Raw genomic sequence first — 13,204 nt, forward strand, 5'->3', positions numbered from 1 at the left:
ATCAAATAAGGGGGAGAATAGAGAAAGAGTAGATGTGTCAGCATCTAGGAGCATGAACTCAGGGGAAGTACACTAGAAGCTAGGATAGCATAGAATAAGGAGGAGTTTCTCCAGATTCTTACAGTTCATCTTAGGAGTCCACGTTTACATTCATGTAATTTGTTTTGTGTTTTAATAAAAGTTGTTGATTGTTGTTTTACTTTATATGTTGCTTCGTTGCTTGTTTAAATTTATATCTTTGTTTACTACTCCTTTATTATCTTTATCTCTATACGCAATATTATTATTTGATTGTGTTCACTAACATCATACAAAAGATAAAGACAATAAAAGATGTAAAACACACAAGACTTAAAAACAAAATGTTGAAGACAAAATGTGTATTTTCAAAACATCAAAAAGGGGGAGATTGTTAAAGACAAAATTGTATATGTGCCCAAAAGTTCTCATGTTTTGAAGTTTTTATCAAATAACATTGAAACGGGATAATAATTAGAAAGCAACCTAAGGTGAAGACACAAGACTTAGAGTGTGAACTCCAAACATAGAAAACTTAGGTAAACACTTAGGTCTTAGGAAATAGAAAATACTCAAACACATGGCTAAACAATGTTCTGCCTGAAAGTGTCCAAGAGAGGTTGAGTTAAACGTTCAATGCTTATAATACCTTGAATAGGTATTCAGCCTCTCTCAAAAACAAAATAGGTCGTGATAATGTCTCTGACAAAACATACTAAAGACTTAATTATTACAATGTGTAAGAAACCTTAAGCAAGCTAAACGTTATCTGCTGAAAAGAGACAAAAGCTAAAGAAGCGTTTACTTGACTAAACGATGTCATGAGCTTAACAATACCTCATCTTATGATGAAATCCTTTCACTTTTAGCCTTATATTATTTATTACTCTTCTTTGAGACCTTAGTACAACTTCTACATTGAATCTACCAAGAGTAAATTTTGCCAATGTATTTGTTAGATACTTGATTTTATCAAGATAAGTGTGGCAATCTTAGCAATCTTTTTCAACAATCTTGATTTCAGATTTATCATTCAAAGCATATTGTAAAGCTTCATCAAGTTCAATTTTCAATTTATCATTTTCTTCAATAAGGTTATTGATTATGTATTCAAAATCTTTTCTTTCACAGTTTAATCGATTAACCTTATATTGAAGTTTCATTGCTTCTGCATGAAGCTCCTGAAAGGATCTAGCAGTTGATAATATCTCAAGTTTCTAGCAGTTTAATCGATTAATCCTCGAAATTGTTGTTGCTACTTTATGAACTGATGGATCCAACCATAAGACACAAGTTTGTCTCCTCTTCCTGACTCAGGTTGTCTTCATTACTGATCCTTCAGAATCACTATTCTCCCATGCCATATAAGCCTTATTTTTCTTCATCTTCCTTCTATCCTAATTGTACCTTTCTTCATATTTCTATTTCAGCTTCAAGGTTGAACAATCAGGTTTGATGTGGCCCTCATTTCCATATTCGTAACAGATGAGAGTTGCAGCCTTTCCTTTTTCCTCCTCTTGAGTTACCTGGAAAATAAGATGCAACATTTCTAGATTTCATGAAATTAGTAAACTTCTTCACCATCATGTTTAGCACTTCCTTTTCTGGCACATCTGCATCAGAATCAGCATCAGACTCAATGCTCCTTAAGGCTTACTTGCTGGACACTTTGAGAGTTATGGAATGTTTTTGTTCATATTCCTCTTCCTCTCTCAGTCTTCCAAGCTCCAACTCATGATCCCTGAGCTTACCAAACAATGTAGCCATATTCATTGTAGTAAGATCTCTTGATTCTAATATAGTTGCTACCTTAGGTTGCTAGCTTCTATTTAAGCTCTTAAAGATCTTTATGTTGATCTTCTCCTTCTCAAATGCTTTACCAACTGAAATCAAATGATTTACAATGTGAGTAATTCTTTCTAGCCCTCTTTACCTCATTAGTTCCTTTGTGAGTCACCTCAAGAACTTTCCACATTTCTTTTGCACTCTTGCACGTTGATACCCTGAAAAACTCGTCAATAATGAGTGTAGAGGAAATAACATTTCTAGCCTTGATATCATATTGTTCACGTTTATTTTCATCTTGATTCCATTCAGAAAAAAATTTCAAAAGATTTTTTCCATCAACAATGTTAGTAGGCTCAAAAGGTCCATTAACTATAGCATCCCAAACACCCTTATCAATAGATTCTAAGAAAATTCTCATTCTAATTTTCCAAAAGGGATCATTCTCTCCTGCACTAAGGTTTTCCCAAACTATCACAAGTCCTCCCTTACACTAAGATTTTCTGCAGGTCTTTCTCTTTTGTCCTAGGAAACGTCTTTTCTCTCCTTTAACTCTCTAATTTTCGTTTTTAGGAATTAGGTTAACAATATGCATATCTCTTTTAATATTTTCCTTATTATCTTCTTCTATTTTATCTTTATCTTTTTAATTAAAATCATATCTTCAACTTAATCTATAAAACCACCAAAATTTCCTCTTATTCTCTCTTAACTACTTTTTAAAATATCAATAACCACTAAATCTTTCTAAAATCCACTAAATCTTTTAAATTTCAGATTTATTTTATTCTTTTATGTCAGAAGAGTTATGGCTTGTTTCTCTTACCAAGAGGGACGTGAATTGGTAATCAATAAAAACATTTCTTTTTAAATCTTTTTGGAAACTTTATATGATCTTTCAAAAGTGCACAATACAATTATCAAAATAATGCAGTAAAGAGATTAAGGATGGAAAACAAACACAGTCTTTTTATCCTGGTTCAGCCTCATTGCCTACACTTAGTCTCTTTCAATCAACCTTATATTGAAAGACTTTCCACTATAAAGATTTTGAGTTTTTACAACAAGGAATTACAGCGACCTATTGTCAAAATGTAAATCTCCTCTTAACTCACACCAATCTAATATAGCTAACACACCATGTAGTAGCCCTTTGAGACCTTTCTCAAAGTACCAAGAATAGCAAGTTCTTCTTCCTGGCAACACACAGGGAAACAACAATCTTCTTGATTGTAAAAAAAATTCTGATCAATAAAGAATACACCTAAATTGTGCAGAAGTGATCAACCAATAGACGTTCAATGCTAGCCTTCATGAATTCTTCAAAATCTTCAAAACCTTTGAATATTGATTCTTGGAGCACTAGATGCACCTGTAATCTCTTTCTAAACTCTCTGATAATAGATATGAAAATTCTCAAAATGATCAAAGTGTTAAAAGTTGTTAATACAACGCGCAACTTGTTATTATATAGTTTTTCTCATATCAGACGCACTTTAATCGATTACAAAAATAATGTAATCTGTTACGCTTTATCAGAGTTATATCAGAATTACATTGCAACAGATTTAATTGATTAAGTATTTAATGTAATCGATTGCATGTTAATAGTAAGTCAAAACATTTGAATATATGATTGTTATTACAATTATGACTTAGCTTGAAAACAGTTTTCAAAGAATATCAGACTTAATTGAGATTACATAATTAGTGTAATCGGTTAAGTCCTACACTTAGACAATTTTGAAAAATTTTTCTTCAAAAAGCTCATCATTGCATATTTTCAAAAGGTGTTTGCAAATACACGAGTTTTAATCCATTTTACAATTTATGTAATCGATTGAAACTTGTGTAGTTTGCCACAGTTTTAAGCATAAGCTATCTGATGAACTTAATTGATTACTAAACTAGTGTAATCAAGTACTTCATTCATATTTGCTTTGTGCAAGTGGTTTTAACATATGAACACATGAGAATTCATACAATAGATGTAAATACATTTAAGATCATAGTGAGTATGCAGAACAATCAGTTTAGCAACACTGTATAAAACATAAAGACACATTTATGTTGTTGTCATAGTAACATATATGTGTTGTCATAGTAACATATATGTGTTGTCATAATAAAAAACCAAACACATGGGAATTGGGATTAGCATTCACTTTGCTCCCCCTATCAATAATTTACTTCCTACACCCCTTATATTAATTCCACCAATTAATAAAGGTAAAAGACATTTTTTCCCTTGGGCCCAAAGATACAAATTAAACAAAAGTTTACCTTAAGCCTTTTTCTTTCTAGAATTTGGCTCACACCTATTCAATCCTAAATCACCCTTCTACAATCAAGCCCACACATGACATTGGAAATATCACACGCATACAAATCATCACAGTAACAACATATCAATCATGTGGTCCACTTAATCAACAATAACATTAAATAATTAGCATAGTAAAAATTATAATTCTAGAAAACATCCAATCACCAAATATTAATTTCCAAACAAAATATCAAAGTATTAAGACCAGTTTATTTCTAAGACTCCTATTTTCCCGAGTCTTATAGAGTACCTCTCATTTTATTACTGAATTTGGTTTTTAACTTTCTCATGTAATTTCTTGATAAACTCATATTTAGCTACCCCTTCTTTATGAACAAAGTCAAAAGATTTAGGAAGTGGTAGTAAATCCAATGGAGCAAGAGGATTAAAACCACAAACAGACTCAAATGGAGAGATCTTAGTAGTCCTATGAACTACCCTACTATAAGCTCACTCAATATATGGAACATACTCATCCCAAGATTTGTGTTTACCCTTCAAGATTGTCATTAACATAGTGGATAGAGACTTATTGACAACTTTTGTTTGCCCATTAGTTTGTGGAGGACAAGAAGTAGAAAAGTTAAGCTTAGTTCCTAGTCTTGCTCAAAGAGTTTTCCATAAATGACTAAGGATCTTAAAGTCTCTATCTGACATTAGAGTGTCAGGTATACCATAAAGTCTCACCAAATCTCTAAAGAAAAGCCTAGCAATGTTGTTTGCATCATCCACTTTGTGGCAAGGTACAAAATATGTCATCTTATGATTGAATAAGATTGTGCTCAATGATATTTTCCACTGACTAAAAATTCATCAAAATTTATCGATGCCAAAATTACATACAAATCTAGAGTGGTGAATAATATGTAGGTAATTTTTTATTACCCATGGATTTTTGCCATTACCACAGATTTTTTGATGTAGATAAATGCAATTTTTTTCGTCGTGAACCATCGCAAAAATGGAATCACAACCATTTTAGGTTTTTGGAAGATAAAGAACAAAGACCATGCTAATATCTTCCTAAGGAGTTGAAGCCTTAAACAAGGAGGTGTAAAGTCCATGAGACATTGTCTTAGACCTAGATTGTAAAAACAGATGCATCTATGACAATGTCTTTGGACATCTTTCCTCATATGTGGCTAAAAGAATTTCTCTTTAAGAAAAGGAAGGGTCTTTTCTACCTACAAAAGGGTTCATAAGTTTCATTTCATGTGTTTCTTTGACTAGCAACTTTCTATATCAATCTTGAGGTATACAAATTTTTCCTTCTTTCAATAAGTTCCCCTAAAAGAAAAACCCTTATGTTATCTCTAAACACTCAACATAGGGGGAGGAAAACTTATAATCTTAAGCATACATTTTTGGAAATTGATCAAAACCAAGAATTTGGGTTCCCAATTTTGAAAACAAAGTGTACCTTCTTGTTAAGGCATCAACCACAATATTACTTTTGTCATTCTTGTACTTAATCACATAGGGAAATTGTTCTAAGAATTTCATCTACCTAACATGTCTCTTGTTCAACTTGTGTTGTCCTTTCAAATACTTTAGTGACTCATGGTCAATATGAATGACAAATTCCGTAAAGACTAGGTAGTATTTCCAAGTTTGAAGGACGTATAACTTTTTGTCCTAGGTGGAGTAGTTGAGGGAGGCACTGTGAAATTTTTCATTAAAATAAGAAATTGAATGACCTTCTTGCAACAACATATCACTTATGCCTACATCAGAGGCATCATATTCTAGCTCAAAAGTTTTAGAAAAGTCAAGTAAGGTTAGAATGGGTGCATTGGTTAGTTTTACCCTGAGTTGCTGAAAAGCAAACTCTTGTTTTCCCCCAACTAAAAAACACATCTTTTTTCACCAACTCATTGAATGGTCAAGCAAGACTAGAGAAGTTAAGAATATACCTCTTATAAAAGGTTGCCAACTCATGAAAGCTCCTAACCTCTTCTACATTTTTTTGAGTGGTCCACTCTAGAATGGCCTTTATTTTCTCGGGGTCGACATGAACCCCGTGCTTATTAACAATAAACCCTAAAAATATTACAATATCTACACTAAAGGTTGATTTTTCTAAATTTGAAAAAAAAAAGTTTATTTTTCCTAAGAATGGCAAGGACAAACCTAAGTTGACATATATGCTCATGTGGACTCTTATTATACACTAAGATATCATCAACATAAATAATTATACACCTACCTATGCAATTCATCAAGCATATCATCGAACCTAGGACTTGTGTGCCTATATTTGATGGTTATGTTAGTTATTGCCCTACGGTCAGAACACATCCTTCACTCTCATCCTTATTCAATACTAATAAAATAGGCATAGCACAAGGGATAAGACTCTTTTGAACCTAACCTTTCTCCAACAATTCTTGGACTTGAGACTTATCTTCTTGGTTTCTTGGGGATTGGTCCTATAAGCTAGTTTATAAGGAAGACTAGCCTAAGGCTCAAGATCAATTTGATGCTCTATTCCCCTAAAATGAGAAAGCCCAATAAGCATTTCCTTAGAAAATATATTATCAAACACTTTCAAAAGATTTTCAATAGTAGGAGAGAAACTCTTAGGCTCAAGAGTAGTGGCAGTGCATATGAGTGTTCTTTACATAAAGGGAGGTATAAAGGTTGTTCAAAATGGAGAACTCTTTTTATTGATTTTTTTTTCAAAATATTATCATGTTGAACAACCTGGGGGGAAGGAACACCAAACTCTCCCACCTTATACTTATCTTTATTTACTAGACTTTCTTTCTAACTTTGACTTCTTCTTTTTCTCTTAACCTCTCTTCTTTTTCATTTGTACTTGATCCTCTACCATTTGAGATGTTGTTAGAGGATGAAGTACATACTTATTCTCCTTGTGGGTGAAGTTGATCTCATTGGTGAGGCCATTGTGCATGGTTTTCTTGTTAAATTGACAAGGCCTCCCAATAAGATGTGATATGCTTCCATGGGCATTATATCACAAAGCACAACATCTTCATATCTGCCTATAGAAAACTTTACCTTTTGTTGTTCGTTCATTGTCAAGTCCCCTATCTTCATTAAGTCAATGAAGTTTATAAGATTTTAGATGGGCAAGACAGTCAAAGCCAACTTATCAACCAACCTAGTGCTACAACAATTATAGAATAATCCATTATCAACAATGAGAGAACAAGTGTTTTCTTGAACTTTGCATCTTGTATGAAAAATGTTCTCTCTTTGTATTATAGATTGTGGACTATGTTGATTATTGAGAACCCTTCTCATCATAAGAACGTCTGCATCACAAGAGTAGGCATCCTCACTTTTAACATCATTAGACTCTTCACTCCCACTCCCACTTTCCTCATCTTGGCTACTATAGATGTCTACAACCTTAGTAAACATCGTCTTCTTTATGGGCATTAAGATGCAATGTGACCTCTACCAAGACACTTAAAACACTTAATGTCATTAGTGCAAGTGTGTAATGACCTCCCTTCCCTTGGTTTTTCCTTCTCCTTCTCTTTGACTAGGTTCCTAAAGGGTTTTTTTCTCACTTATTATCTCTCCATCTTGTAGTCTTTCTTACCATAAGAACTAGAGTGGATACTTTTAAAACCTTTTTCACAAATTTTGTTGATCTACTTTTATGAAAATTTGTACCAAGTCATTTAAGTTTTAGTAGGGCAACAATTTCAACACTCTATATCTTATGTCAAGACTTAGACCACTTAGGAACAAAGAGATAGTTATATCCTCATGGTCCCTAATTCTTGGCCCCATCATGTATAACTTCATCTTTTGCCTATACTCTTCAACACTCTTGTTCCTTTGATTGAGTCTTTGGACCTTATTTTTAAGTTTCCTATGGTAGTATAAGGGAATGTGCCTCATTCTAAAGGCATATTTGAGATCATTCCAATGTTGGACTAAAAGAGCATTGTTTATTCTCCTCTCCTTTTCTAGGGATGTCCACCAATACATGGCCTACCTTTGAAAGCTTTGGGTAGCCAAAGGTACCTTTATCTCCTCATTTACTTAGTGGCAAGCAAAGAGTTGTTCCACCTTCATCTCTCAATCAAGATGTGTTCCAACATCATCCTTTCCCTGGGAGTATGGGAGATCTATCCTAGTCTCTCTCGGGACATGTTCCCTTATATTTCTTCTTGGTGGAGGAGGATGTTGATAAAATTGGTCCATTATTCTACTATCCTCCTCAAAATGTGTGATGAGTGTTGGAGTCTTGGAGCTCCTTGAGTGAATCATACTTTTAATCCTCTCTTGCAATCTTCCATACTTTTGCCTTAAGATTCTAAGTTCCTTCTCTAGAATAGCAAGTTAGGTCTCTCTTTCAATTTTATCTTTTTCATTTTTAATGGCCTCTTCCTTTCTTCCTTTCTATAGTGACTTTAGGTCTTAAGAAATTTGATTTAATCTTTTTGGATCTTCTTCTCTAAAGTCATTACCTATTTGGTAAGAAGAATCCCTAGACATGCTTATGCTTTTTGTTTTTAGGTTTTAGAGTTTGTCTTTCAAAAAAATTACAAGGAAAAAATAGATAGCAAGTTTCTCAAGTTCGCTTTCGAGAAAGAGAGGTCAATCACTTGATTGTTTGAGTATCAAGTCTATCCTAGACAAAACTTACCTCAATACTTCTTTCATAAAACTTTTTAAGTGGAATTAAGTGAAAGATGAAGTTGACACGCACTAAGCTATAAAGCAAAAAAAAATAAAGCAAAACAACAAAGTAAAACACCTAAACTATGTATGTCCTAAGTTGAGGCTTGTTGGCACTTGTGAACCTTCAAGACACACTCATTGTTTAAGGTGCTTTTATTAATTGAAAATAGGTTATACTTAGGACATGGAAGAACACCAAAGGCTTTTCCAAGACACCTAACTAGGCCAAATACAATACGTTGGAAAAAAAATTACACAACCAAAGATCTTTCTCTCAAAGTTTTTTGTTCCTTTTTTAATTTTCTTCTCTCAAGTGTTTGGTTGCTCCTACTTTGTGAAATCTCCTACTTTAAGTTTCACTTTGGTTTACACTCCCTAATATGCTACTTCAAGTGATTTGTCCACATCCAAAGAGAGTCTACACTAAATATATACACCAAAACAAAAAGAAGGTTAACAAAAGCAAATCACGAAAAGGCTCAAAATAAAAAAAAAACTAAACTCAAAAAGAGAATTCATGAGACAAAGCTAACTTCGAAGTGAAACAAGGAAGAAACAAAGCTTATAAACAAGTTTAAGCGTACAAATAAGAAACACTTAAGAAATGACAATAGAATAGATTTTTAAAACCAAAAAATCAAACTAGATAAAGTGATTGTTTGTTGTTCTCAATTGTTGAATACTAATGGGGCACAAAATCACTAAGACCAAAAACAAAGACGGTCGAATTCTCAAGAGTTAAAACTCCAAAACTCAAAATCAAATTAAACAACAGCAAATCATATAATAGTATTCTTCCTAATTCACATATTTTGATCAATATTTCTTTTACACTTTTAATTTTGACTTTGTTTAACTTTTATATATATATATATATATATATACCTGAATGCACTTATCATCTCTATTTTAAGAATGTAGTCCTACTCTATAAAAGTTTAGATAATGCAATAAATGTGGTATCGTAACATTAGATCGATTTGTTACAATTCCAAACAGACTGAATTGAGGGTTGGCTAATATAATCTAACATGATCTTGGCTTGTATGTGACGGTTGTAACAATGAGCTAGGACAATCCCGATCCTACACAACACAATACAAAAAGCTTCAAAATTAAGTAGTAAAATATAGTTGAATATTGCAGTTTAGTATTGTTTTGTGTTTTGTTGGGTGGTTTTATCTTGGATTGTCTTTTTCTTAATTGTTTGTGTGTTTTCTTATTTTTCTTAATTATGTAAGTTTTAGTTAAATTTCATACTATTAATGATGACGTCTTATGAACTAATGAATAAATGAATATCGCTGAGAATTATTTTCTTACTTATCTTTTTCTCTTTGAACTTTTATTGCATTTAATAATAAAAAAGTAGGAAAGATAGTTATACTGTTTTTTAATTTTAAAAAGTACATCTTCAAAGATCAAACTAACATTTTTATAAAGGGTTCTCATCTTTAAAAATCAAACTAAACGAACCTTCACTTTTTCTTTCTTTAACTTAAGTATATTGAATATGAATTGAAATGTGTATGTTATTAGAAAGTGGTTTTTAAGCCTAACTTAGGTGAGGTTTGTAATCCATTGTGGAACAAAATGTCCACATAGTTCTCATTAGGATAGGCTCCAACCATGACTATGATAGAAAGTAGTTTTTAAGCCTAACTCAATCCCACAAAACCGGTGAGTAAGGTGCGGTTTGCATCCCACTTATATATATATATATATATATATATATATTATAAATTGGTCTTATCTCTAGTAGATGTGGGACTTCCAACATATGTATGTTGATGAAAAGTTAACAAAATTACCTTAACATTTGTTGAAACTTAAATAAGTTTTCTTGTGAAAATTATTTTTATTAAACAAATTAATTCATCAAGTTAAGGAAATTTTTCAAAGTTGAATTTAGTCTTCTTTATTAATCCTAACACAATTAAACTCATATACACATCAAATTAGAACGACCCAAAATTCAACCTAAATTAATTTTCCAAATACATGAGATTTAATTTATAACTTTCAAATTTCCAAAGTTAACTTCAAATTAAACTAATTAATGGGTAGGAATGAGTCATGCAAAGCGTCTCGAATGTTGTTTTTCACTTTGGTTACTTTTCTCTTAAATAGTGAGTGATAAGGTTAGCGTATCATGAACCACACATGTAAATATAAATTCCTCTTGATGTTTAGGCATCAAATGCTTACTTCTCTCTTAAATTTATGTTGATGGATTCATTTAAATAAATTTAATAGTATCTGTTTGGAAGTATTAAGTATAATTTATATAATGTGAATCAAAGCAGTCCTGAGAACAAATTGAATCATGAAACCAACACAATAAACATAAAAGTTAAAACTAGATTTAGCCAAAGTGTAAACCAAGTGCAATTATCCTTATCCTGTCAAAGTGGTCTTAAAGCCATATGAAAAGCACCACAAAGTACTTCGAGAATCTAGGAGTTCAAACTAACCCACCATGTTCGATAGGTCAGCCCGTGGGTCAAGAAAGTCCACCAACAAGCTTTATTGAAAAATATTAGAACTTGCACTGCGACACTTCATATTAACACAACTCAATGGCATGGTCAAGATCTGATACGCGAGGTCTGATACAGCTCAGCCAAGGTCGGATATAGCTCGACCAAAGAATGATACAACTCAGCCAAAATCCAATATAGTTCGACCAAAGTCTGATACAACTCGACCAAGATCTAAAACACCCTAGACAGCAAAAAAAAGCCTGCCAGCGAGCCGGACTAAGTTGTAAATTTCAATCTGTTATCAATTTGAAAACCAGTCCGACTAGACCCATTTTTGGTGGGCCAATGTAGGATTGGGCTTAAACGGGTTGAATTGACCTGTTTTGCCACCCTTAAATGTATATAACATAGTTTATATTATCCTTACAAAATATTTTAAAAATTATTTTTAAATTATTAAACACATTCGCAGATAAATTAATTCGAAAAATATTTTACTTATTTCTCTCACTCACGACAGATTAATTTAGAAAATAAAAATTTGATGGACCATGTTAATAAAAATAAAGAAAATTAAGAATTTCAATAATAACCAAATAACCTTGCTCAAAATAAAATCCTATATCATAAGTTCAAAATTTAATGTAACAAAAAAATCAAAAACAAAGTTTAATTTATTCTTGTTATACAATTAAATTCCTCTTAATTCATTTTTCAGAAAATATTTGATACTACCAACTATGTCTTGTCCTTATATGAGTCCATGTCAGACTATTAGGTTGACATGTACTCGGTCCATCTCTATTCAGCCAGCATAACATTGTGAGTGTTGCTCCCTCCACCACCACACCATGCTTCCTACACCTCCCCAAATTCTTTTAATTCTAATTTTATCCTTAGGTTAAAACTTTTTTACTTTTACCATTTAGGATTTTTTTAATTAATTTGAAAACCCTACTTCTACTATTTACTCACTGCAGAGCTACACCACCATCTCTCACAGATTCCTCTCTTTCCCATTTACCTTTCCCATGTTTGTTTCACTTCCTCTCATCTCTTCTTCCTTTCCTTTCTTTTTTCTTCATTTGTCTCTTCTCCATTTTCGTTTCATTGCTTCCATTATAGTTGATCCCTGGTGTGGAGGAGCATCGAGGAGCGTGGATCTAGATTTCGTTCGGGTTGTTTTCGTCTCCATCCAAGTTGGTTTTCTTCACTGGTTTTCTTCACCATTGTTTGATTGTTTAATTTAGGGTGTATTACTATTTTTTTGCTTTGGATGTGTGTTGTTTTGTCGCTGCTTCTTGTTCTATTGTTAGTTGCCTGAACAGAGCCCGCAAAGGCCAAAACGGATGTGGGATATCCGTTTGGCCTTCAATGGATGTCCGACATCCGTCAACGGAGAAAAATCGAAAGATTCTGGTGCCCCCTATTCTTGACGAGAAGCGGGTATAAGAATGGAGAGTGTGGAGACTATCAGTAGCTGTGATGGGAAGCTAAAGAAATAATTGAGTTCTGTGAATCATGCAGTTTGATGGAGTGAATGATTACCAATTTTAGAATAGGCCAAATTCAGTTAGCGAAAAGAGCAAATTCATTATGTGAAAAGGTTTCGATTAAGGATAATGAGATCCACATGAGATAAGGATTGGTATTGATGGTGATGAAGTCCAGATTAAAGAATATCATAGGTGCGGTAATGATGGGAGCAAAATAACAAAATAAAACAAAACACATAAAATTACATAAAACAAAATGAAATAAAGTGAGCAGAACATAAAATGAAATAAAATAAATCAAACCTAAATCAAACACGATAAAATTAAAAGAGAACAAAATAAAATCAAATCAAATAAAATCAATTTAAAGCAAATCAAATAAAATTAAACCAAATTAAAGCAATAAAATGAAAATGGGGAAGAGACAAATGAAG

Source organism: Vigna angularis, chromosome 9, assembly GCF_016808095.1.
Source record: "Vigna angularis cultivar LongXiaoDou No.4 chromosome 9, ASM1680809v1, whole genome shotgun sequence".
Classification (NCBI taxonomy): Eukaryota; Viridiplantae; Streptophyta; class Magnoliopsida; order Fabales; family Fabaceae; genus Vigna; species Vigna angularis.